This window comes from Corvus moneduloides, chromosome 1 (assembly GCF_009650955.1).
Source record: "Corvus moneduloides isolate bCorMon1 chromosome 1, bCorMon1.pri, whole genome shotgun sequence".
In the NCBI taxonomy this organism is placed as follows: domain Eukaryota; kingdom Metazoa; phylum Chordata; class Aves; order Passeriformes; family Corvidae; genus Corvus; species Corvus moneduloides.
In genome coordinates this window covers 43,519,128-43,546,795 of record NC_045476.1, presented here as the reverse complement: position 1 = coordinate 43,546,795, position 27,668 = coordinate 43,519,128, and the positions used below count along the sequence as shown (strand labels likewise).

General features: G+C 39.1%; 1 protein-coding gene across 10 annotated transcripts in view; it reads left to right on the top strand.

The window, feature by feature from the left end:
- RARB (retinoic acid receptor beta) overlaps positions 1-27,668 on the top strand; it is a 323,260-nt gene that overhangs the window by 86,864 nt on the left and 208,728 nt on the right. For 2 of the 10 annotated variants that reach the window (XM_032107886.1, XM_032107851.1), the window contains exon 3: positions 4,185-4,281. The exons of 7 other annotated variants lie outside the window; for them this stretch is intronic. The gene's annotated coding sequence lies outside the window, so the exon portion shown is untranslated. Of the gene's footprint in view, positions 1-4,184; positions 4,282-10,690; positions 10,855-27,668 lie in introns of those variants that run through there. One more of the 10 variants, XM_032107868.1, reaches the window with a different exon arrangement.

Below are 27,668 nucleotides of genomic sequence, written 5' to 3'. Positions count from 1 at the left end.
CAAGATAATTGTTCGCTAAACAAGGCAAATGTAAACAGGAGGCTATTTTTTCATAAAGTTGCTCCTTCAGCTTCCTGTCCATCCCAAAGGTCAAATCCTTTTTTTGTGAGACCAAAAACAGCTGCTGACGCAGCAGTGACAGTGAAGAATGACAATATTATGATCTGTGGTATGGTTAAGAACTCAGAGTTAAAGGTTGTAACAGAGAAACATCCTTTCAGCAGGTTTCTGCAAACCTTAATAAGTGGCAAAAGAAAAATGCTTTTTGAAATGAGCACTCATTTAGAATGCTTATTTCTTCATAGTTTAGTCTTTAAGTACTTTTTTCCTGCAGAGGTCTTTACCTGCTAGGGTGCATTTATATTGCTCACATTGTACAAAATACCTGAGGTATTGAATAAAGCTGTGCTACCACCAAATCTGAATAACTCAACAGTATTGTCTTCAGCCCTGGTCTTATTGCCACTGTGAGGTGGAAAGTTTTATTAATGCTGTGCAGCACACTGAAGCTTGTAAAACTCAGGTAAAGGGCTGACTGACAATGGAGTAGGAGACTCAGCCCAAGTCCTCTGATAATAATAACCTCTGATAATCTGCTCCCACCTCATCTTTCACCATTACTGCTCAAGTTGGTTCCCATCTACGAAAGGGTTTGGGGTGGAGGCCCAGGTCCCTGCAAGTGCTGTGGCCAAGGTGCAACTGTTAGACAAATTTTTGGGGGGTAGTGGTAGGAACAGTCTTGCTGGCACCACTGTGAGGACAGTGGCAGAAGAAAAAAATGAAACCACACATCAGGGGCTCTTCTGTGATGAGCTATTTTGGTCTAAAAAAATTAACTCTGCTCCAGAAAATTTACTCTGTCCCAAAACCAGTACCTGAGGTCTGGCGCAGGCTTTTGAAATGGGCTGTGGAGCAGATATTTGTGCTGAGTGAGGCTCAGTGCCCATGCTGGGTTCATCCCCAGCACTCAAAGCTGTTTTAGGTTTGCTCAGAAGAGCTCTACTGATTTCCCTTCCAAGTAATCCTCTACAAACCTGGTGGAGGAGGTTGGATTTATTCATAGCCACCTGTTTGTTTGTTTATTGTGGACCTGGGGGAAGTTTATTAGACATATTAGACATCAAGTTTATTTTTTGTTTTAGCTTTTAATGCTGGATGTTCTGCAGTTCAGGATGTTTCACAGGGCAGCTTTTGTTGTGCTTTAAAAAAAGCTTTAATTACTTCTCTCTAGCTTCCCTTCCATACTTTTTGGTGGAATTTCAGTGATATTTTTCTAGTTATGCTATTAATTTATTTCTTTCATTAAAAAAGGCAGAAGGTTTCTTTAATGCATTCATTTTTGTGCTAAGAGAAGAAGGTGACATTTCATAGAATGGTTTGGGTTGGAAGGAACCTTAAAGATTATCTAGTTCCAACCCCCCCACTATGGGTAGGGATTTCACTCACTAGATCAGGTTGTTCAGGGCCCCATCCAATCTGGCCTTGAATGCTTCAGGGATCCACAACATTTCAAGGAGAATCAGGTTTTCTGGAGTAGGCTGGAAGTTGGAAGTTGAGGGACCAGGGCTGTTGGAACTAGATGATCCTTATGGTCCCTTCCAACCCAAGCCATTCTATGGTTCTATGAATTAACTGTATCAGAAAAAAAAATTTGCTTAGAGAAAGAAGTTAGGAAACTGCTTGCCTATTGCAGGAAAAGAAATGGCGTTTTCCCTTTTTTCCCCAGACCATTCTGTTATTTTTATGTGTGTTCCTTGTTCCGAGCAGTCAGTTAAATTTCACAATACTTAAACTGATATTTAAGAGTTAAATGTTGACAACTAGCAAACCTTTTAAAGTAGTAACCCAGCTAATGGTACAGCTGCCACAATGAGATGTGCTGCTAAAGCTAGAAAAGCTCAAAAAGGAAAGAAGTTGGTAATTCTCAGTGGAGGGTAGCAATGGCAGGTAAAACATTGTCAGTTAAAACATATTTTATCATGATTACCACAGAACTCATTATTATGATTAAAGATGTACTAGCCATGACATGCCAGCTACATGCTGGTAGCAGAAAATACCTGCTGTTTGTAGGTTATTATCAACCTCCTTTGAAGAAAATCAGTCTTTCTTTAAATTTGCAATGCAATGAAACCCCAGGCATTTCTTTGTATCTTTAATTTAAGCATGCTTTTCAAACACAGACACACAGCTGCAGTGAGCAACAAAATGGGTTTGTCATGTTTTGTGGCATCCCACTAAACAAAAAGGGATTTTTTGCAAGTATCTGTGTTAACATTTTGGGATTGTCTGATGAAATTCTGATCCACCTATCTATCTATATGAATGAAACAGAAGAAACTAGAAACTTTGTTAACAGTGCTTAACAGAGTACTGCGCCTTATTTTGAAACCATAATTATAACTATAATTTTTAATGTTATATTGTACTGTAAATAGCATCAGGGGAAATTTCTGCCATGAAAAAAAATCACTAACTCTACTGAAGTCATTGATTTTAAACTGTGGTTTGCCTATCATAGAGTCTGATGGAAAAAAATGACAAAAATGCAAGTATAAAATACAAGTTCAGATATAACTAAGTCCATTTCAGAAAGAGTTTATTCTAAGTGTTTGCAGCAGTTATTTTTTCATGCAGAAATCTGTGTTAAGCTTCAGATTCAATAAGCTGAAGTTACTTGGTGAGATAGATGCTGTGCAAATATTAAACTGCCTGCTTTGTCAGTGAACCCGTGGATGTGTCATTCCTCCTATCTTTATTATTTTTTAAATAATTCAGCACATGTGCACTATTAGCACTGTAATGTGAACACTCCCATGCTGAGGATTTTATTTTGCCTGAGAAGAAAATGAGCTTTGTCTCGCAAAAGGTTGTTGATATCTTGCCTTTTATGACGCGCTATTGTCTCTTGATGAAAGCGTCTCAGTAACTAGGTGGTAGTAAGCCTAAATATTATAGGGAGAGAAAGCTCTTCCATTTGCAGTTGTGTATTTGTAAACTTACTGGTTTTACTAACTACAGAAACTCAAAGACCGGCTAGTCATGTCTTAAGGGGTCAGTCTATGCCTGTGGCTTAGCAGCATTAAATCACAATTTCTATTTCTCTTTTCAGCATGACTTATTTAATTTTTTTTTTTAGAATTTGATCCTTTTTGTATCCTTGTTTTTTTTCTTATCAACTGATGTAAATTCAGCTTTCTATCTCCACTTTTTTTTCCCTATGCCTCTCACTGTTGCAACTTACCTTGGATGGCAGGTTATTGGTTACTGCCTACGGGAGCCTTTTCCATGAGCTAATTTAGCTGTCAGTCTGAAATTGGTAAAAAGGATGAAAGATGGATCATAGGCCTGGGGCATGCCTAGACCAATATCTAGCATATCCCTATCTGGAAGTACGCTTATTAAAACAGATTTGAAAAATATTTTTTCCCAGTCTTGCTCTGCCATCTTTTCATCCAGCTAAGAAAAACATTTTCACAGTGGCACTACTGATTCTTTGGCAGCTCTCTTTTTTTTTGAAAGGAGAAAACAGTATTTAGATACAAGATCAATAGAAAAACAAATAGACTATTATATTCCCTAGAGAAACCCCTAGAGAGAAGACAGATGTGCAGAAATTTAATATTCTTGTAGGCAAAAATCACAAACATGGGGGTTCTGCTCAGCTGAAATGAGCTGTGGTAAATGTGTATGAAATAAACATTTAAAAAGGAGTAATAAAAAAAGGAACGCTTTCGGGCTAGGCTGAGGTGCTGTGTTTGAATTTGTGACCCCTTCAAAAAGTAATTTTGCACCTACAAATAGTGCTTACCTTAATATTATATGGTTCAGGCATAACTTCATATAGTGAGTGAAAGGAAGGCTTCTCTCCATCTGCTCTTTTAAGACATACTCATCCATTCACAAAGTTCATACAGAGAACCGTGTCTTTAATGTTGCCTCCATTTTTTAATGAAGATAATTATATTCTTCTGCCTGATCTTGAGCCTGTTGTTACTAGGATTAGGTACGTGCTTTGGTTTCTTTTCCAGAATAATTTGCAAATTAAACTAATCAAAATATAACTGTAATTTTCAATAACAAATTAAGTGTCTGTCCACTTTCTGTCCTTACAAGTCCAATCCTGTTGTTGTAGCTACTCAATGAAAGGAGTAAACTTAAACTTTCTGTATCTGCTTTGTCAGGCTTCTTCCTGGAGCTCCTGCACTAAACATCTAACCAGGATGATAAAGGGTTTCCCTCCTATTGGAGAGGCTGCAGGATGAGTCTTAAAGAAACAAGGTAATTGGCTGATGTCACACTTCAGTTGATGTTCTTGCACCTTACCACAAGTTTGCTCAGAGGATTACACATTCAGTTTTTTTGAAAAACACAGATTTTCCTCCCATCCAGTCGGTTTTCCCAATCACATTTGTGTCAAGGTCACCATTCTCTTCTTCCACTTTGAGTTTGCCTAACACTGAAAACTAGGTGTGGATCAATAGACCTCACGTTTAATTTTAGACACACAAATACCATCACGGAGCTGTGAAAGCAGTGTTAGTTTCTATTCTTTATATTTAGCACATATCAGAAGCAGCTACAAGCTTCTGCCAGCTTGGACCTCGTTTGGGTTTGACTAGATTTTCTACATGCAAAATTCTATACTGCCCTTTCCCTTAAGGAACGTATTTTCCAAAGTACAAGATACAACAGGTGTGTGTGTGTCTCAAATGATACAGGGATGGAGAAGTACGTGAGGAAGGGAGAAACTCAGCAGTAATACATGTAGTTCTTAAGCTACTTTTAAGTATGTTAAATCGTACCTATTACTGATCTCTTCTTCAAAACAGCATAATTTTACCTCTACCAACAGCTTTGTGTAATTTAGACATAAAATTGTTTTAAAGGGAGTGGATGTGCATGGTATATCATCTTAAAAGTTGAAACATAAGCATTTTTGTTTGCATTTTTCACTTTCTATCTCATGATTCCTTGAAAATTTGAAATCTACTTACTTACTGGACATTTTTAACCTAAGTGGAGTCTGTACTTGTGCACCTCTTAAATTGTCATTGTGGATTGTCATTTATGAGTGGCTGTGACTCTTGATTGTGGAATTCCTTAATGGAATTCTTGTGTGCTTTTGTGTATTTTGGCAAATGTCTCTTTTATTAGTGTGGAAATACATAGGAAGAGAGGTTTTGTAACGTGGATGTGTGGATCATGAACCTGTGGACACCAAATTTTGTTATTCTTACGTGAAGATAGTCTTGCCAGGAAAATAATGTAGGTTTCCAGAGGGACAATTTGTGTTAACACTAGAAGAGTAGCTTTAAAAAAATTCTTGTGTGAACATCTTTTTCTTCTTCTCGAGATTCAGAAATCTGCAAGAAAATCTAAGGATGAATGGTGATTTTTTTTTTTTTTCTCGTGCTCACAAATGTTAAGCAATGCATGACTGCAAGCATGGGAATCGGATGGAAAAGTTATGATCAGATAAGAAAACTGAGAAGGTCTGTCCAGAATGAACACACTTAGGAGACAAAAAAAAAAATCATGTATGTACTAATTGGTCCTGCTTTTGTAGAAACTGATCTTCTGCAGTTTTATTTGGTTGTTGAAGGATGTAGACTTTCATTATTAGGTGTTTTGAATTAGGTGGTATAGAGCCAGCAGGAGAGCTGGGGTTAGAGCTCCAGACATCACATCAATTCTGCACTCTTATTTGCCACCATAAAGAAAAAAACCAAACCAAACCAAAAAAAAACCCAGGAAAAAAAGCTTCTTTAGTCAATAACTAATACTGTTGTTATGCATATTACAAACCTGCAAGTCACTAGGCACACTTAACTGTTATGGATTTTTAGTGGGAATTTCTCACCGGCCCTTGAGGTCCATGTTTCTCACACAGCTTTACTTAGGCAGGATGTTTACAGACTGTGTTATACTTCCCTTTCTGTGCACCGTCCCTTTGAGCTGCTTCTGTGAGAGGTACCAGCACTATGGATTCTATGTGGCAGTGCTGCAAAGAGAGGAATAACTTGAGCTGGAATAATTTGAAGACTGAAGAAAATAGTGAGAGAAGGACCAGAAAACCCTTCAAATGGTATAGGTAACAAAGCTCTGGAGAAGACTGCTGTAGGAGCTTATGAACTTCCCATCACTAGAAGTATTTAAAAACATGTCTGTCAGGAACAATACTGATGTAGTTTATCCTGTCCTGGGATGAGATGACCTCTTGCAGTCCAGTCTCACCCTTCTGCATGGTGTTGTGTTAAGCTCTCTGATACGTTGTGTGTTGCATGAGTAACCTGGAACATCTGCCTCTCCATAGGCATCTGCCCTCCCCGTCTCCCAGCACACACAATAAGGATCCCACCACAGTGTTTTTCTGGATTTTTCAGGAATTCTGCCTTGGAAAGCTCTTTTCATGTGAAGAAGGAGTGGTATGGCAGACAGACTCTGACATTGCTTTCTGTCTGGCAGTCATGGGGCTGGGTGTCTTGGGAGTCTCTGTTTCTGCATGGCCCATAGGAATCCTTCAACCCATAGTGGATGGTGCCTGTACACCATTCTGGATGCATGGGGCCTCTTTGAAGAGAGCTTTGCAGAGAAAACAGGAGCTTGTGTGTGCATTGATGTAGGTCTGGACATCTTGTGCCTTTGTGGCACTTGGGGACATGATTTAGTGTCGGGCTTGGCAGTGCTTGGCAGTGATGGACCCAATGACATTAAAGGTCTTTTCCAACCTATGTGATTCTGTTCTGCAGTTCTGTATTTCATGTGTGACCCTGCCCGGTCAGAGGTGCAGAATCTCCATCCTTATCCAAACTTGGGGTGCTGATGCCTGCTGCAAGCTGGAGGACTGTAGCGCAAGGAAGGACTGGGGAAAATGTGGTGTAGGACAGACAAGGTTTGTCTCTTAGGAATGTGAAGTCATCCTAAAGGCTCTTGGCTGCACAGCTTTAGTCAGAGTTGTAAAAAATTAATTTTTCACTTGCTGAAAATTACTGAGCACTTTCCGCAAGCATCTGTTTCTTCAGAGAGAGACAAAGTCTATGTGAAAAATGTTCTGCAGTGAAGACTGGGTGCAAATACCAACTAATTTTTTGGCTGGAGCTTACTTTCATTTTGACTGGTTTTGACTATATTCTTTGGCTTTCCAAAAAGTGCTGTGTATAAAAAAATGGAATTTTAAATGTTTGAAAAAAAAGGGGGCCCAACCCCCTGCAGATAATTCACGTTGTCCAGAAGGGAAGAGACATGTGAGGAGCGATGCTAACAGTCTTTTGTCTCCGTGTCCCCTAGTGTTTTTTTCTACTGTCTTGTTTGAAAGCAGATTGTGTGTGAAGGGTATTTAAAAATACCCAAACTGATCAGAATCATCTATGGCATGGAGGCAGAAATAGCCGGGAAAACAAACAGACCGGAGATGAAATATGGATGAGACAGACATACCAGTGTTTCATGAAAGAGAGAGCTTAAAACCAAAAGCCAAGAAACACAAATACAGGGAGTTAAAGTACAGATACTTTATGATTCACGTTACTGTCTTCAATTAACTATGATATAGAATTGCGCAATTTTTTCCTTTCAAAAGAGAAATCCATCTCCTTGCTTATTTTTCCACTTGCTGCTTTCTGTTTAAGTTAATTCAGCAGTAATTGGATACACTGTGTCTAATTCTTAATAAATCAACGGAACTTTATAGTGATATTGACAGGGGCTTTGCTTGCCCCATTGTTTCTATCAAGAGTTTTATTCTGCTTCAAAACAATTTGCTGTGAACGCCCTTGTTTGTTTGCCACACTAGGCTTTGTTCTGGCTGAAAACTTTGATTTATAACTGTATATAATTGATGGCTGTGGGGTAGGTGGACTATAGCTATTGCTCCTCCTCTTTTAATCTAGCTTTGCGTAGAAATCCATGTAGTGGAGCATTCTCAAGGGAACCAGGCTGGGAAATTCTCTGTATACCCAATGGGAGGCCATTAATCATAGTGAAGAGTCTCTTACTGGCTGCAAGCATGTTTGTGAAAGTCAGGAAAACAAAAGTGGACCACCTCAAAATGACTGATCAGGAGAATAGATGTTAAAGCTGATGTATTCATTGTGATACATCAAAAAAAAAAAAAAAAAAGGAATAGTTTATGCATTGAAGTGTATTTATTCAAATAAGTTTGACACATTTAAAGATATTTTTTACACTAGTAAATAACTATAATTGTAGATGTTAGAGATCAGAATCCTAGGAAAATGAAATAAAAGTTTCGATGATTGCTGCTGTGGATCTGAGAGAAACTTTGAAAGCACCAGATAAGAAATGCCCAAAGCATTTGCTGAATGTGTCAGAGCTGAGCTGGTTAAAGAAATGCGCTAAAAACTCTAAAATGTCAGGTAAGATTTTGATGAATATTTGTCACAAAATGTCTCTTCCAGAACTACCAAAAGAACCCCCTAAAATTTAAAAAGAAATTAGAATGTACAGTTTTTTGGGAATAGTTTCTTTCCTGCAGCCGTGCATTCTGGCTGTGGTCCAGTGTAGGTGAGGGAGCACCTGAGAGCACCTGCAAGCTCTCAGAGGTGGCACTCACCTGAGTACTGTGAAGCCCAAACCCCCATGTTTTCAGGACTGGGGTCTCAGTGCTTCTGCAGGTCCTGCTGTCTTCTCGTATCCTTCACAAAAGTGTTCTGCTCAGATGCAAACCTGATGGGTTCCAGTTGTGACTGCTCTGCAAGTATTTGTACGACAAAGTAATTGTGCTCGAGTTTGAGTATAACCAAGTTGGATATGGAGTTACAGGAGGTATTTTTGTGATTAAAAATTTCTGCCCAGCAGGGAGAAATCAAGGAAGTAAAGAGGCTCAAATGCAGTTTTTTAACACTGACAGTCTGGACTTTTCCTCATATAAATAGCCATAAACTATAGGAAGAGAGATATCGTAATATGACATAACAGCATTATTTACTAGACAAACAGTTGAGTTTTTTTTTTTACTTTAGAGGCTAAATTTAATGCAGTCAAAGATAATGCTACTGTTTGTGTTCTCATGAAGCTGTGGTAGAGCAGCACACTTAAATCAGTTTATTTACCTCACAGAAGTCTTCAATGAATCTTCCTACCAATTCCTAACGATTTCAGCCTATGTACTTTAAAAGAGTTACTAAAATTAATAAATAATTTCCTTGAATAAGGCTTAAATGTGAAAATGGAAATAGCGCTTTCCATAAATTATAATACATTGTTTCAATAATCTGATAAAGTAAGATGGAAACATTTTCTCCAGACATTGGTACAGTAAAAGCTAAAACTTATCCTGACAAAATAGTTACAAAGTTTAAAATGGCATAGCAAGCAGTAAATGAAATCTTAATACAAAATGTGGAAGAATCAGTGTTCATTCTGAAGCACTAAGTATATTTTTTTTCTTAGTTTAAACTAAATTTATGGCATTGGGGAGTAGGAGTAAGATACTAACTTACATCTGGTAAGTTTTTAAGATCAAGGGCAAAAACCCTAACTTTCCTGTGATTAAGAGAAATAAAAACTCACCTTAGTCTGTCTTTTTTCCTATTTATGGAAAGGGATTAATTTCAGATACATGTTTTGCCATTTCCAGTATTTGTGTCCCATTTTTATTCAATACTGCTTTATATATTATCATGACTTAATTTCTTTTTTCTCATACTAAGTTGAAATGAAAATACAGTCTGTGTCCCAAAGATGTATATTCATGCTTTACACAAAGCACATGTTAAGCTGTGGTTATTTCAAGTTAAGCATATCCTTAAGTTGCTCTCAGCAAAGATGACTTCTCTGAGCTGTAGCTTACACCCTTTATTAAATTGCAGCCTAGTCAAACTAGTGCTGTGTCCTGTGTTAGTGGTGTTCCACACGTGGGTGTAATGCTGCCGCTAATCTTAAATCCCTTTTAATTACTGCCTCTTCACTTGTTTTCTTGTTTCCTGGCATGGTGGAAGTCCAACTGGAATGAAGTCCAGGCTTAAGTGTTCATCTCAACTATTCATCGTAGCTTTCCCTATTGTTATGCTTATGCAGAGTTTTATGAGACTCATGGGATCAAATGCATTCTCTTAGTTTTACAAAAAATGAATAGCTTTTGTACATTCTTAGCATTTAAAGTAAACACAGCGAGTTTTTAAAGTGCTCTTTTTTTCCCAACAACTAAAATATGGTCATATATTCTAAGCATAAATCATAATTTCATTATCAACAGAGAGAGGTCCAACGGAATATATATGTATAGTTGAATGATATAAGTGGCATTTCTGTGTAAAATGTATTCCTTTGCCCAAGTAAACACTTCATAACAACATGAGTGAAAAGGTGTATTTAAAAATGAAGGCTTAAAGCATGTTACTTATGAGTTATACGGAATGCAGTTTTTGTAAAATATGAAGCTCACTGGATATGATCCAAACCAGCTGAACTATGTTAAAAGGTATAATAAACAGTCATAGCTTTGCATGCAGTTATTTAATTGGCAAATAGATTTTTCTATCACTGTCACTGGCAATAGCAGCCATTTGATACCAGGGCTTGGATTAAATGTTTCATCAGTAGTGCCTATTTAAGGATCTTTATGGAACAACAAGTTAGTCCCCTGGGCAAGCCCATGTCAACTGCAATAAAGAGATCCACACAAGTGAACGAGATGTATTTTTGCAGGATTTACAGGAAGGCTACGATTCGCTTTTCTGTCTGGATGCTTTGAAGGCTGCTTCCCATTTTATTTAACAACAGTGTCTGCTGGTGGCAAATATTGAACACCGAACATTGCACATCCAAAGGATTTTTATAATTTTCTTGCGGAAACGGATTTGTAAATGGTTGTCATCTTTCTGGAAATAGGTGAGTCTCTAATAAAAGCAGATATGCAGGATTTCAGTAGTTTTAATTTTCTGGTAAATATTCTGCATCTAGACTAAACCTACAGATACTTCAAGTATCTGCCGTGTTTTAGTCTCTCTCATTCAGAACAAAAAGTCAGAACCCCCTGAACACTTCTCTCACCCTTTTGATAAAGGGAAAACGTAATGTCTGTGGATTTCAAGATTGCTTGATGTTATTTAGTCCACTGTCCTGCTCCCAGGGTGCTCATAAGATCTGTGCATGTAGTTAGTGCTTGCTGCAATGTTTTATAATTGGTTCGTATAATATGTACATTTGTCATTTTATAGCACTTTAGTTGAATTTAGAAGCTTTTTTAAAGTTAATTTTGAATATGTATCTGTGCTTGTCATGGAGCCTCAGTCAGTTCTTCTTGGCAGCTAGATTAATTTTTCCCTGGTTGATTTTAATTTCAGGATTTTGTTTAATATTTTTCATCCTGAAATTCTTTAAGAACAGGCAAAAATACATGATATGGCTGAAACCGATTGCATCTAATGTTCGTTTTCATGTCCGTGTAACCGTGCTGGGTATAAATTTAAGTCTCAGCTGTTCATTGGCATCTTTTTCATCTGAACTGGTGATACTGCATCTAACCTCCTTAGCTAGGTTACTGCTTTCTGAGGTTGAAAAGTGGAGAGCAAATGCCTCTGAGGTTGAATTAAATGAGCCGTTTGCAACAGATTCAAACTCTGTTGAATAAGCATCTTTCAGGCTCACTTGAAACAATTCAAACTTTTGTTTACTGACTCTTTACTGGTGTGAAGCAGAGCTTATACTACTATTACTTCAAGAATTGATTCTGGGCTTCTGGTGAGAGTAGGAGTCATCCCATTACACGCACTTGGCAGTTTGTGTTCTCAAGAGGGTTTTTATATATATATATTTATATATATACACACACGTATACTATTTATATCTCTATGCATATCAATTATATATATGTATCCATATATATTTATAAGTATTTGTATTTATAAGCTTATGTAATTGGTATATTTTTAATATATATATATAATAATTAGTAGGTGTTTTTCTTTTTACTTGAATATGCTTTCTGAACAAGACTTATCATTGTGTTTTTATCATACATAGGGAAACAAAAATTCCTAACCGTACAAGGGCTCTTTTACACCAGCTGGTAGTGCAGAAATGCTTCTAAATAGTAGTACAGTATTTTACACCCACCATAATGTCTTCACAGTCATGTAAATGTAAAAGGGCATAAGTTTAATGTGCACTTAAGAGTTGTAACTGTGCAAATTTCTCTATGCAAAATGGGAAGGGGAAGCAAGGGAGCAGGTGCATCGCTCAGTCAGCCCTTTTTTCCTTTTTTTCTCCTTAGTCCCTGTTGTTTCCTGTAGCCTCCTGAAGAGCTACCAGCCAGTGTTAACTTAGATCTTGTTTGTGGGTTATATAGTCGTGAATTTAGATGATTAACATAGGGCTGTTCTCGTTTCATGGCTTGCCTCATATGTGGTTTTTTCCTGGGCTGATGTAAATAGTGGGTATTTTTATGCTAGAAACAGTGTCCAAGAGATATGCCTTCCTGTCCCACTTAGGTCTGTCCTGTTTGTAGTTGTATTAAAGAGTGAGTGTTGGGTTTTGTCTAGAAGAGTGAAATCTTTTCACACCTGCAATATTATCAGTATTTAAAAAAAAAAAAAAAGAAAAAGAAAAAATTTCTGGTTTGAGCCCAAAGTAAAGTCCCTTCTACGTTTTACAGTAGCTTCAAAATGGAAAGGTCTCTTCACTCTGCTTTTTTTGCATTGTTATTAAGGAATAGCATCCTGTAAAACTATGAAAAACCTACTGGTCTGTCCTTGAAAGCAAGACCTCAAGACTGTCCTCCTGAAGGACTCGGAGGGAATCGTCTAACTAATCAGCTATTGACTGGACAGCAGGTGGAGATTGCTTAGTTTACTGATAAATCATCAAACAAGTAGATGGAAGAAAATGTTAGTGACTAATCTGTGTGTCTCTGTGTACTTAAAATCTTGAATTGTCTTCTGCCCTTGTGGTTGTGTGTGCTCACTCAAGGTGGCAAGATTTTTGTGGCAACAAACGTATTTCTAGAGCCAAGCCATTTGAGGATGTGACCATCTCTGAATAATTTGCATTGCTGTTGCAGAAAAAAATAATACCATGTCATCATCACTGAATAAATCTGTCCTGTTCCATTGCTCCTCACCAGGAGCACACATCCATAGGTTTCTGTGCTCTCTCCTCTGTATGTTACTTGTGCCCTCCTCTGTGGCTCGAGGAGGCAAAAGATGTGTATCAATTTGCATGATAGTTCAGCCTTGTAACCTGGAGTGCAGTGGCTGCTAATGTGTTTTTTGGGTAGGTTTTTCTGCTTGTACAGATTAATGACTCGATTCGGAAGCCATTCTACATGCTGGACTCCTGCTGATTTCTGTTTGTGCAGAACTGCAAGGGAAGCTAACTTTGAGCATATATCCTGGCATAATTTCTTCAGGGTCCAGTCCTGGTGCCCAGCCAGAGTTGAAATAATAGTAAACTGGCCTTCGCGCTTTCATCCTTCTTTCTCTCCTCTTGAGGCAGAGATTTTTCCTGTCTGCTGAAGGAGGTGCACTCTGAGTACTGTGGGCATGGATAGAGGTTCTGGGGACCTCTGGTGCTCCTCCAGGCACATCTTCAAGCTGCCACAGAGCACACAGTTTGGAGACAAAAATGAGTATTTGCTTCTCCCTAAGTTGCCATGCCGTGAGAGTGGCTGCAGTATTTTGAGGAAAAGTTGAGCATTTCCCCAATGCATTTATTGCACCTTTAATCTGCACCTTCAGAACACTGTAGGTTTTCCTGAAGTTCAGCGATGGAAGAGTCTGTTCCCCTTGTGCAGGCCTACGTTTTCCATGCAGCCAATGGCTGGCCTTGTATGGACTCTTAGCTCTCAGGGGAGCAGGCGTGTGATGGGTCTGTCTGGCTAAAGGAATAATGGTTTTGCCTCTAGGTGATCCAAGAGTAGCTGTGCATGTTATCACTCTGTCAGTATCTAGAGGGCTTCACCACCTGACCCCTCCCCAGCTGTGGATATGCATCTCCAAGCTGCTTACTGCTTTGTGACTGAACTATGAGTTTTCCTTTTAGAAATTGTGTATTTCTGTCTCCTAGAAATAGTAATAATCCTGAAAACCCAGAGAAACCTAGTTTCCTAAGAATTTAAAGATCCTATTTCTATCCATGTTGAACAGCAGTATACTTGAACCTAAATCTTTCCTGGCTTCTTGACAATACACTTTGAAGGAGCAATTCTTCCTTGCAGAAGGCAGTTGTTCAAAGGACCTTGGAGATTTGTAATGCTAGAAGTAGCCAAGAAGAGGATGGATTAGTTGGTAGAGTGCAGGTGCATGGTAAATGCAATTTATCACATGGATGCCACCCTCAGGTATGTGGGTGGATGAGTTGAGAGATACCTACCTAAAGCTTTAACTTGCTCAGTGAACACTTAATTCAGAGGATTTTCAGTTTTCTCTGCTTCTAACAGCATTCTGCAGTCGTAGTTTCACAGGATTAGGTATTCTTGAATAGGTTTTCCGTTGTGTTAGGTGTAGGCATATTGCTCTGCAGAATCACTCAAGCATGGATGCCCTTTTTTTTCCATCTAGTTGTTTCAACAACATGTCTGTTGTGACCACTGAGAGATTATCACTGCCTGGTAGATAGTATTGTGTCTTCTTGTGGGGGATTTCATCTCTAGGTTTCCTGCACACATTTATGGGGAAGACTTCTATTGTGAAAATCCTTGTGTGTCTCCATCATCTCTTTTTCCCACAGCACCGGACACTTAGATTCTGATTTTAAATGTATATTAGTGTGGCACTGTTGAGATATCAGTGGATTTATGTGATGAAATCCTTAAGGCCAAGTTGTCTGATTTTGTAACTTGCATTTGGCTTGTACTGTCTCCCAAGAATATCTATTTGCGTTTTCGTCAGAGACTTCAGAGGCAGTATCTTTTCAGATATGAAAAGTAACAGCAATAAACTACATTAGCAAATCCTCCTACAAGCTTCTTCTGTTTCCTCAAACTTCATGCTTAATAGTTGCTGGTAAATATTCTCTCTTTTCATCAAAGTAGCTTGTAAAGATCAATGATTTTAAAGAATTCATGCTAAAACTGCACAGATCTGCTTAGTTATAGCTGCTAATTGACTGCAATATGAGAATAAAAAGAGGATGCATAAATCTGAAAACGCTGCAAAAAGTCGATAGGAAAGTGACTGTGATTTTGAAATGACGCTGTGTCTTTTTTGGTCATGGGTGGGTGAGACCGGATTCATTTAATGCCAATAGCAAAGCGTCATTGTCTTCAACTGGTCTGAGATTTTGCTGTAATGGGTGTGGTGAGAGACATTTGACATTTTCACTTTGATACCTGAAACCACCACAAAAAAAAAAAGTAAAATCCTGGGGTTTCTTTTTCTGTTACCACGTAGACTGTACCTCTGTTTTTTTCCAAAGTTCAGCTCGTCCCTCACAGCTGAGCTGAAAAATCAAATACCAAATCTGATACACTCGCATTCCATGTGGAAAAGAAAGCCTGGATTTGGAGTCAGTCCTACCTCTGAATAAATAGACCCTGCTTTTTCAAACAAACCTATGCTGATTAATAATGCACTGCTGTACTGTGCCAAAGTAAATTTTGCATAAGGGTAGTGAAAAAATACATGAAACTTGATAATCTGCAGTGAGTTTTAATTTTGGTTAATATGAACTTGAAATTTAGGGGCTCAGAAGTATCCTGAAACAGTAAAGAAGCTTAATCTGCTGCCGTCTCCAGGAACTGCTGCATTTCGCACAAGTTTTTTCTGTATGTTTGTGGGGTTTTTGGTTCTTCCAAGAAAAAAACAACTCCAGAGCTTTGATTCCTCTTTTTCTTTTCTCCCTGAGCAAAATCCCTTTAGTATGAAAAGGAAAACGCAAAGAAGTGTAACAGTCCATAAGCCACTAATGCATGTTGTTTATAACATGTAGTTAAAGTGTCTTTCTCCTGGTACTGGCAGTTCTTAAGCCAGATGCAAAGCCCAAGCAAGCAAGTGGATGCAAGTCTGGGCTTGAGCATTGTGGGGAGACTAACTGGTGATGGTCTCTGGTGGGAATTTATGCTTCTACTGAATTCCTGAGCTTTGAGCACGGCATTATCATTGGCTTTGTGCAGTCTGGATTTTGTTTCTTTGGATTGAGGTGTGCATCCACAGAAAGACTGCAGTGGAGAGAGTGAGTTCGTTCAGAGAGTAAGGTAATGTGGTGAGAACATGGTGGTAGTAGTAAGAAAAATGTGTACTTTGAAGTGGATGTAAACATTTAAAGATGGATACGTTTGCAGTTCGTGATTGGCCTGAATACAAGAACACTAATGCATTGTAAAGAGATATTTTCTTTAAATACTGACAGCACCATCTTTGGTGGAGGTGAGGAATCATATTTCAGTTTGTCAAGCTTTACCATGTTTTGTATTTATTCAGGAATTATTTCAGTGTAGCAAAAGGTGAAATTTTTGCTACAGTGTGTAATCAGTTCATCTGTTGGCTGGTGGATCAAGCTATGCGGAGAAGCAGTTAAGACATCGCTCTTCTCTTAGCTGTTTGCATTAGTTTTGCATCCAGCTGCTTTGCCTCAGCTAGTGCCCAGTTCTGTTGTGCTCAACTCAGTAAATCATGGCTAATAAACAGCAATTTGTTAATGCGATGACGTACAAAAATATGGCAGTATATATAGGGGTATGGCTTTTACATGCTAATGAGCTCTCTGTTCGTTATTGTATAATTCTTCCCCATTGCCTTTCTGTGATGGAAGTGCTCTGTTCACAGCTTCTGCCATGTGCAGTGTCCCCATGGAGACAGTGTGCGGTGTACACCTCCCCTTTTTTTATCTAATAAGTTCCTAGATGCTTGTAGAAGCTTCTCTGAAATATATTGTGAAAGATACTACTGAAATTAATACTTTGCAAGATTACTTATTACAAAGAAAATAGTGGTAGATGATTTCTTTGTGGGAGCTGTGGGGAGGTGAGGGGCTAATTTATGATATTGTGAGCTTTAAAAGAATATATTGAAAGAATTTTTTTTTGCCTGTTGAGGATGCTGCCTGTCCTATTTACATTGCTTTTCTTACTGCCTAGAATTGCTTTCTTTTGTTATAGGAGGCTGCTGTACCTACATTACTGACTGGTGAGGTATCCAAGTGCTAAGTTTGCAGTTTTTGTGAAAGCTGTTTGATTCTGATTATATCCAGTTCAATCTGTTCTGTAACTTGGTCTCCTTTCCTATTTACTGTTGTATGCCTTTATTTATAAATATCTTTCTTGTGCTCTTTTTTTTGTATGCCTGGCTCATAAAATCACAGCCAGAAGTACAAGCTTTATGACTATAAAACAAGTCATGCCTACCTTGTAGACTCTGTCATCTGCTGTGATGTTGTATTCTATGTATTATCAATTTTACTGTAAGAGGAAAATTAGAGCGTGCATTTTCCACATGAAGAAATCAAATGTAATCTAAATGCAAACCACAGGTTTTATTGCACAGTAATATTTGATAGCACTGCTATTACTAATCCCAGCATGACAAGAAACACAGCATAGTTACCAAGTTCGCGGCACTCATTTGTTAATGGTCTTTTTTGGTTAGGAAAGCCACAAAGCCAGGGCAGATAGTTCGCCAGTTATAGTCTCAGACTTGCAAAAATGTTAGTGGAATATTGTACATTTTTACAAATCATTTCAAGTCTGACAGGAATATGTATCCTTTCTTATTTCCATGAAAACATTATTGAGTAGTAAAAATAAAATGTGATAATTAACCATATCCAATAAATACCTTACTAATAGTGCTTTTGCTTCTATAGGGTACTTCATGGGGAGTTCTAAATTATTCTTTTCTGTATTTAGGGTTTTAGGATCTATAATCAAGGAAATAAAAAACTAATGATTGTGTTACAGTAGAGCGCATCTGCCTCCCAGGTGGGGAGCACACTTCCACTGGTCTTGTAGGTTATTCAGAACTATGAAGATGACAGTGAATGAACTTCTTTCAGTCAGTTTTGGTCAGGCTTGACAAAAGTGTCACAACTGACTTTATAATACAGTGGTAACCCAGGAGTCTTATGCAAGTGTGCAGTTTGGGAGTGTTGGATATTAACTGACACAGGCCAGATGAGAATGTATTCTGCCTGCTTGAGATATGTTAGTTTTTCCATGACAGCTACTGAACATGGATTAACTGTGGGTGCAGTCCGTAAAGGCCAAGCTGGACTCAGCTGTGATCAAATCAGTTGCAATTTAAAGTGCATTTAGTATGCTTCTCTGCATTTTCTTGTTTGTGCCTGAAGAACACTTGGTGTGTATAGCTGTACTTGTGATGTGGAGTCTCCTTATCCCATTTGTGTATGCTCTGCATAGTTATCAAAGCACACTTCGGCCCGGGATGGAAACACAGGTGCAAGTAGGAGATGGAGTTGCAACTGCAGAGGGACTTTGGAGACTCTTATTTCTCTTATTGGAGAAATTTGGCTAAAGCCTGGGGTATGATACCCATTTGCAGATGATGAGTAGTATTGAGTATAAATCCTCAACAGCTGTTGTGAACTCATGTTATCCTGAAATCAGAACCATAGTCCTCTCTGATAGGTGTCTGGATTGATACTTACTTAAAGTGAAGGATACTACCTACCACATCATGGATATTGTTGTTTCCATTAGATAAAATTTTCATACAGACCTCTCTTTTTGAAGCAGGGATCTAAACCAGGTATGTTGGACACATCAGACCAGGAGAAAGTCAGTGCTGCTACACAGGCAGGCACTTCCTGGGGGCTGGTCCCTGCTCCATGGGCATCAGTTCTACAGCTGTTCCTTCAGTATGCACACTGTAACCATGAATGGGAGAGGACAAGGGAAGAGAGTTTAATGGGAGAAGTGAGGGGCATGCCACCATTTGAAGTCTTTCCTTTTATATAAATAGGGAATTATGCTAATCCAGGTTGTGGGGGAAAATACATGCCCTGTGTTTGTGATTGGCCAGACTGTATGATGATAGTGGCTTCTTGCTTTTCTGTACATAGGAGATTTGTTAGCTGTACTGAGTTTATAATTCCTTTCTATCTAGTTAGGGTTTTTTTTTTGCCTTTTCATTTAATCTGTTACTGTCTGGGCATCCAGTCTTGTTTCTGTTAAGGGATATTAGCAAGATACCTGGAAGGAACTGGCTTGCTTAAGTGATATATACTGTGACTTAAGATAAAATAAATCAAATTCAGAAGTAATATCACCAGTACTTATAAACATGCTCCTTTGATCATATCTGGTTGATTCAATGTTATTTACTTTTGGTGATAATGGTTTGTCTGCTTTATCTCCTCTTCTCTGTCAGTAGCTTTGACTCTGTCCATATTCACTTGTCTCAATTAATAATGCTTTTAGCTCATTGATTTTATTTTCCGGCTGGCTGAATGTATCTGTCCAACTTTGCTTTTGTACAGTTTTCCCAAATCTTTCTTGCAAATGCTGATCCCTTTCTTCTTCTGAAGGAAGCTAAGAAATGTTTGTTACTTCTGGTAACAATGGTGACAGTGACAGTGTCCAGTTAAAAGTTCTATGTGTTCCACTAAAACTCTTTCCTCAGGAGAGCTTTACTTTCAAGAAGGCCATGGTTGTGTCTTACTCTTCCGGATTCAATTATAGCCAGCCTTTAGGTTGTACTGGTCAAGATAAAGTAATGGACCCCACTGGAGGTTTTTTTTGTTGGTTTGTAGTATTAGCTTTCTGTGTTAGAGCAGGGAAAACTAAACCACTGTGTGTGTGTGTGTGCGCGTGTGTGCATGCATGCATCCTTTGTGCTGGGTGTAAGTTAAACCAAGGATCTTAGATCTTCCCGGCAGGGCATTGTTATGGTGCTGGAAACCTCGAAATCTGAAATGTTGTGTATGAGGCTGCTGAAAATGTCACTGTGGTAGTATCCAGTCACCCTTTCAGTCATGGCATCTGTCTGAACATATCAGTTCCCCTAAATTTGGATTCATTTTGGAAAATGCAGCTGACTTTACAACTTGATTTACACACTTACATGCTTGTTTTTGTTGACACCTTCTAAAATGCATTCCCCTCATGCAGTCTTTGGTAGGTGCTTGTGGGACCAAGTCACTAATTCCCAAAAAAGTAGTGTACCATATACAGATGTGCTCTTTTTAAATGTACTTTAAAATGAGTTTTTTGTGTATTTTATCCAGAGTTACAGTTGATGTTGTACAAGTACCTCAAAACATAGTTTGTCAGCCTACATCTCTTTTACAGACACCAGGTTCAACAGCATGGGCTTTCACTTTTTTTAACTGTCTTCTCTAATTCTCCTCTTCTGCAAAGCCAGTTTTTGGAGGTTTGGTGTTTTGATTTTGTTTTGTTGTTTTGTTTGTTTGGTTTTTTGTTTTTGTTTGAGGTTTTTTTGTTTAGTTTTCTTTCTTTTTATTTTCCCCTGCCTTTTTCATACTTTTTTGTTTGTTTTGTTTTTATTTTTCTACTTTTCTGTTTGTTTTTTTTTTCTCTTTTCTGTTTTATAGTTCTTTGTATTCTGTGTGTCCTGTGTTAAGAAGAGAAGAGTGAATAAATGGGGCAGTACATAATGTAATAATACCAATTTTTATTTCAATTCCTGATTAACATTTTGAAGGTAAGTTCAGCAGGCAGTGATTATAATCAACTGAGGATGTCCAGAATACAAGGGAAAGCAATACTTGATTACAGCAGTTTACAGTTTTACAGTTAAAAGATATGAAAAAACACAAATAGTCCCTTTGGGAAATGAAATATAATGGAAGTGTGGTTATTAAAAACTAGATATAATGTACACTAGTTATTGCCTATTACGGTAAATCACCACAAGATGCAGGAAACATATCAGATAGATAAAACAGCCTTCTTGGAATATGTTGTCTTATTTTCCAGTGGATACTTTTTTTATTCTTAGGCACTGAATTGATTTGGGGTGTGGAATTCATTTAGGAGCGTGTTCATTGCCCTTTTCAGAATGGCTATTGAAATGAAGTTGTTATCTGTGCTGAGCTGTAAGTCATGCTCCCCCATACCCCCAGGAAAGCCGCTTAGAGGGGCAATCGTGTACACCAGGTACTAATAGCTATTAGTTACTTAGAGTTAATGATGTTGCCAGCCTTGAGTATTTCACTTATCTTCAAATGGAAGTGCATGTTGATTTCCATTTCACAAATGGAAAAATTGAGTCAGATGGAGTTCAAATGACTTTCCTGAAGTCACTAGCGAATCACTGTCAAATCTGAAGATACAATCCAGCCGCCACTCCCCTGTGCCCTATGTGGTTATGTACAACTCTGAAGTGCCTGAGTAAGTCATTTTGGTTCATTAATGTCTTTATGCTCATTTGACAAAGATATGAGCAACTTCACAGCTTTTCAGGGTCATTCATCTGGGATCTGCCAGTGCCCTCCCCATCCATCACACATATCCAACACAGCTTGATTGAGTTACTACCACCTGGATCAGTTGGGGTCTTGCAGTTCTGATATTCTTTCTGTTGTCATGTCCTAAGGATTGCCTGAAATAATTCTTAGAAATTAAAACATTACATTTATTTTGTGGATTAGAGAGAGTGAGGGTGGCCTAAGGAGGACATCCAACTTCAGGCAGTGACTTTGTATAAATCTGTTGTGATTCCAAGCATGCAGTGATGCTAACTGAGTCAGCTGTTATGTCAAGATTTTCTTTGATCTGCTAAATTAATATGGGTTAATTAGATTAATTAAACAGAAGATAACTAGCGATGAAGAAGGAGGTCAAGAAGAAAATTATTGGCAGTTGTAGCCTTGTGTTGGGTTAGCCTTGGCTAACCGCCAGTTACCCACACGGTTGCTCACTCCTGCACTCTCCCATGAGATGGAGAGAAAATAGAAGGAAGGTGAGAAGATTTGTGGCTCAAGATAATGACATTTTAATCATGACAGCAAGAGCTGTACAAGGAAGCAAAGCAAAAAAGAGTAATTCATTCACTACTTCAAATCAGCAGGCAGGCATCCAGCTGCTTACTGGGAAGCATGGCCTCAGCACACATGGCAGTTGCTTGGGAAGACAAACACCATGACCATGAACATTGCCCCTTTCTCCTCTATTCCTTGAGCATTCATTGCCAAGCACAACATAATGTGGTCTGGAGTATCCCTTCGGTCAGTGCAGGCTGGCTGTCCCAGCTGTGTCCCCTCCCAGTATTTTTCTTTGGCAGACTATTGAAAAAAAAGCCACGAAAACCAACCAGTAAAAAAACCAAACCCCCCCAAACCCCGTTTTTTGTGGAGTGAACATCAGCAGGCTAACAATAGCCATTCATAACACAAAATTGTTGCAGAGAGCATTGGGTAAATTGGACATGAACAAATTTCCCACAATGAATGGAATTCAGTCTGTGCGTCTTTGGGAGCGGGTAAGGAAATGGCACTGTCAAAGCCTCTCTGAAACACCATATGCTGTAATGGCAAAATAACCACAGATAGCTGGAGAGAAATTGGGATTACAGAATACGGGGGGTTGTGTCAAAGGAGGGAGTATTCATTTCTGAGAAGAGAAGTAAAGGTGAAATTGGTAGAGACATTTTAATTAACTTATGTGCCAGTATGGTTTTTGTTTGTATTTTATTAATAACTTGATCCATGACAAGGTTATGGAAAAGCCTGTGTTTGGGCAGCTAGCAAGAGAAAGCAGTGGAAAAAAACCTATAACTTATTTCCAGGCACTTACTTAATTAAAATACAAAGCAGGCAATATGGTCTCTGGATTTATTTTTCCCATGTAGACTATAAGCAATAAACTGAGATTGCCGAACAAAAAAGGTACGCTTGCACCTTTTTATGTGGACCTTTGAGCTGCTTCTTCTCTGAGATGGATGCAATCCAGTTCCAGCTTTAAGATATTAAGAGGCATATGTTTGCCTAACCCTGGTGGGAATACCACCCTCAGGAAGCCCTTAAATCCTAATGGGAATAGTAAGCCTTGAAGTTTGTTGGTTTGCCTGTGTTTCTTTTTAAGTCCCATTGAGGTGAGATGCAGCCTTGGGGACCCCTTATGTGGTATACTCATCTCCTTCCTCACTAACCCCTGAAAAAAACCCTAGAGTTGTTTCCTGGTGCTTCTGAAATGTTCTTTTCTGGAAGAGTCGTGGTTTGTGACCTTCCCATTTCTGGCTTTCTGAGTTTCCATCTGACTGACCCCATGAGCTGTGATGGTCTCCCTGCGCCCAGGTTGCTCACTCTGGATGATGCCTCAGTGCCTAGTGAGGCTTGCTTCCAGCCCTGTGTGAACCTCTCTTAGCATTTTCTGGCTACAAGGGTAAGAAAGGAGCTGCATGAAGAATTGCATAGTGTGCAGCTGGGATTTCTGTCCCTTGAATCATGGAGGCTGTTAGATGCAAGCAGAATACAGGTAGCCCTCTGATAAGAACTGGTCTGGAGGCGTGGAAAACTTAAGGTTGGAAAGCGTATATACAATTTTTTAATTTCAGTTTTTCTTAGGATTCCTTTCTTGGGCTTTTAGAAGATGCAGTTGCAGGGATTACTTCACTTGGTGTTTACAACCTTGGCTCATATCAGCTTCATACCAGCTGCTTGGGGCCAGAATGGGTTGGCAGCAGCAGGAGCATATGCTCACTCCATGGATCGGCAGTGGCCATCCCCTCCTGTCTGAGACTCCAGACCCTGGCAGCCCCAATGCATTCATGTTTTAGAAGTAGTAAAACTAGTGATAGATGACATATGATGGTTTTAAAGGTTAATTTTGTAATTAATGAAGTCAAAGTTGTTTTTTCTGGTTTTTTTTTTGCTAGTAGGTTTAAAATAAAGCTTAAATCAACGAATAAATTTAAAAATAAATACTATTGTTTGCCCATAATCATCTTTATCATAATGAAATGTTAAAAGGGTTTCCATCCTGCAAACAAAGCAGGAAACACTTTGGCTTTCCTCAATTTATTATGGCCTGTATTTGTAATAGGACAGAGCTGAACTTCCAAAGTCTGACTAAAGGCTGTTCTGAACTGGAAACCGCAAAAATGCATTCATATAAAATGCAGTTCTTATGTGTAGAATTAATTAAAATGTATGACAACTACAACCAGCCTATATAGAAACACATGGGACACTTGTGAGGGAATAGCTATAATGCAGGCCAAGGCTAAAGTGATGAATTCTTTGTGTCTGAGGACATAAACCCTCTCACAAAACAGCATGGCTGTGTGTGTATGTGCACTCAGAGAAAATTTTGCAAGTCTAGGTGCTGTATCTCAGCTGTAGTTAGTGTGGCGAGGTGGAGTGGGTTTGCAGGGCTGCTCACACGGGAGGTGGCCATGAGAGATCTGCTTCTCAGCAGAGCTCCTCTGGGTGGGTGGGTGCTTTAGGGCAGGGAGGCTCCAGTGTATCCTAGGGACCCTGCTGCTTGAAGGCTGCAGTTGAACTAGGGCACAATTGCTATTGTTCCCAGGAGCAGCCCTGGGTTGGTGTGAGCCCTCACCACCCTATGACTCCACTGGTTTGGGTGGTCAGGAGGCCAGACGTGGAAGTGGGTGCTCTGCGCTAACACCTCTGCTGCTTTAAGTAGGGGTCATACTATGGCTTACATCCCTGGGGCAGCCACAGCACACACTTGAAGCGTTGCTCCTGGGCTCTCCTAACCTGCACAGAGGATGCTGCCAACAAAAATCTCGAAGCTGCCCAAGTTACAAGCAAAAGTGTGGGCTGAAGTAGTGTCTTTTATTCAGTCACTGGCATTGGTTGCTGCGGTGTTTCTGTGACTCTGCCTGTTCATTTTAATAACCGTACGATAACAGTTGCAAAAAAAGTCACTATAAATAGAGGAGATCATGTTAAGCAGTCACAGAAGGGTGAATATCCTGAAAAGCTGTGAGTTGGAAGTCAGCATGCTGCTTTCAGAAGTTACTCTTCCTGAACTGTTGCTGTGAACAGAGGAGCACACACCAGTGTCTGTCTGTAACATTTATAGTGTATTTTTGTTTCCAGATTGTGTTTTGTTTTCCATTTTTCCATTAATGGGCTTTTGTATTCTCCCTGCTAATTAAATGTATGTACTTCGCTATCCTTTTGATCCTAAAATTTAGCTTGTAGTGGGGAATAAGCTGCTTTTACTGTTTCTTTCTGGAAAGATCAAAATACTGTTCAGAAAACCTGCAGAGTTTATGAGCTGGGTTTTTCTGGGTTGGGTTTTTTTTGGCATTGTACTCTCTGTGCTGTATTTTGCTTCTTTATTTGGAAATTTATGGGGAAAATAGTTTTATTGTTCATTAGAAGTTTAAAGACCTTGTATATGTTCATTTGGTAACTTTGATTTTTGGCAGTCCCTGGAAGGATGAGGTGTTTACTTGTTTAGTGAAGAGGCCCTTTATTCAAAATGCTAATTAGCCTTTGAAACCAAATAGGCGTAAAATCTTGCTAAATGTTTCAGATGAGCTTACCGCTCCCCCAAACTCTCTCCTTCCTCCTGCTGGACTTTCCCTGTCATCTTTCAACATCTCCTCCTGCTCTGGTCCTTGGAAACCTCCAGCAGTTGCAGCACCCCAGTGCTCAGCAGAAAGCATGGAGAACCCCCCCATTCTTTCACAGATAAACAGAGAGCCTGAGGTGTGCGCTGAAGTGGAGGCACACTTTGCCACATAGTGGTGTGCCTTTTTTTTTTTGCCCTCCTGGTTTGTTTTTTTTTTTGCATGAAGAAAGGAGGTCTATAAGAAGACCTAACAATGCCCTTACTGTTCTGTCAGAAAGTGCCTGGCTGCATCTTGTTTTATTTGGCCCTGGCTGAATGGCAGTTTCATTTATGTTTTGGGTGTTTGGCAGATATTTCATCTTTGTCAAACTTCACTTTTAACATTTGTTTAGATTACTTGTCACAACACTTTCCTTTTTTTTCCCCCAAACTCTTAAGATTTCAGTCAGCTTGACAGTGCTCAGAAGTGGTTTCTAATATTTTTGAGCTTTCTTCTTACACGTTCTCCCTTTTAGAGACGTACCAGTTAAGCTGGTTGATTTATAGTTTCTTTTTTTTCACTTTGAAGCTAGTGCAACTCTGTTATTTTGAGCCTCTGACTCTCCTTGATGGTAGGGTAAGCTTCTCCTAAATCCTGTGAATAATAAAGAAAAGCATTATAGTGAGAGTCGTAAAATCCTGAATGCATCCATTTTATTCCATCTTGCTTTGTACATAAGACACTTTGAGCAGCTGTGGTGGGATCAGGAGCACTGTTTCCTTGTTCTGTCTGATGGGTGATGGTATTTGCTTTTTATACCCATGAGGAATTGTGAGGGGCAGATCACCTGAGAGTATGAGCTGGCCCCTGGATATAAACCTGGTTTCCTTTTTTATCTGCCTATGTGATGGCTTCCTTTCACTGAATTTGTTCGGAAGGCCTGCAGTAAGAGATGAGGGGGATACAAGTGGGAGACTTCCCAGCTCTCCATCAGTGGCTGTTTCTGTGCATTCAATTCCTCTTTCAATTCCTCAAACTGTGACCAGACTCTTGGCATTTCTGCTGTGTCCTTTGACTAGAGACAGGTGGAATTGAACGGGAGAATGTAATTTTAAATGAGACTGGGAAGCCTTGATGTATGATACTCACACTGTGTGTGAATTTTTGCTTATGAATGTTTGTTTATTTTCATTTTTATTTAAATGAATGTTTAAAAAGTTGTTCAAAAATGAAAATTAAGAAAAATGACCCCATGTAGGCTTTCCTTGTTCAGGTATTCTGCCTGAAGTGATTTCAGAGGGCTGATTTGCTTATGCTGGTGTTATCCACAGCAATAACTTTTGGAGGATTGTCGCCGTCCAGATCTGTGTGAACTGGTTCACTTTTTTGCAAAGTTTTTAAATTTAGAAGTTACATTTCTGAGCTGCAGATGCTTTGGTTTGGCAAAAGGCAGCCTACCGAAAGTAATGTGATTGCTGAAATAATTTAGTCTAATACTTGCTCATGCTCTAGTCGTTTCCATGCTTGAGCTGACTTGCAGATGAAGACGTATGGACATGGACAACATGAATATATTAGGAAAAATTGCAAATGCTCAACCTTCTCCAGAACTCCTGGAGGCAGCCGACAGTCTTCAGCCAGCGTGGATGAATCCCAAGTGACCCTAAAGCCAACCAGAGGTCAATGGATGGGGCACGCTGCCAGAGAGGCAGAGTATCCCTGCTTGCCTGGAGCTTTCCCATTAGCTGTTTGCTGTGGCCCGGTTGAGAGCATGGCGAGCAGACTGGTAATGGCTTGGTGTTTACAGAGTTCAAGTGTTTACTTGCAGATGCAAATACAGGTTTTGGACAGCTTGGGTCCGTATTATTCCCCTTCTGCCTTCATTTGGAATCTGGCATTGTGTTTGCCTCAGGAGAGAATGGAGTCCTCTTGGTAGTGTGTAGCTGTCAGCTGCTATTATTAATTGATGTAATTGTTTCTTTACTAATATTTACCTAGGTTTTTAACATGGAAGTGACTATACAGATAATTCTAGTACAGTCTTAGTAGAAAGTCAATCCCTTAATTAGAAAAATGACTTGCTACTCTTGACTTATTCAAGAATCGATTTTTTTTCCTGCCCTGAAAAGTGTTTGCCCTGAAATCTAAGGAAGTTGTTAACTGGAAGGGTGACATTTGAAGAAGTGTATACTAGCAATTAAGGTGAACAAGTAAATTTGACAAAGGAACTAATATTTGTTCTGAAGGAAACCTGAAACATTTGCT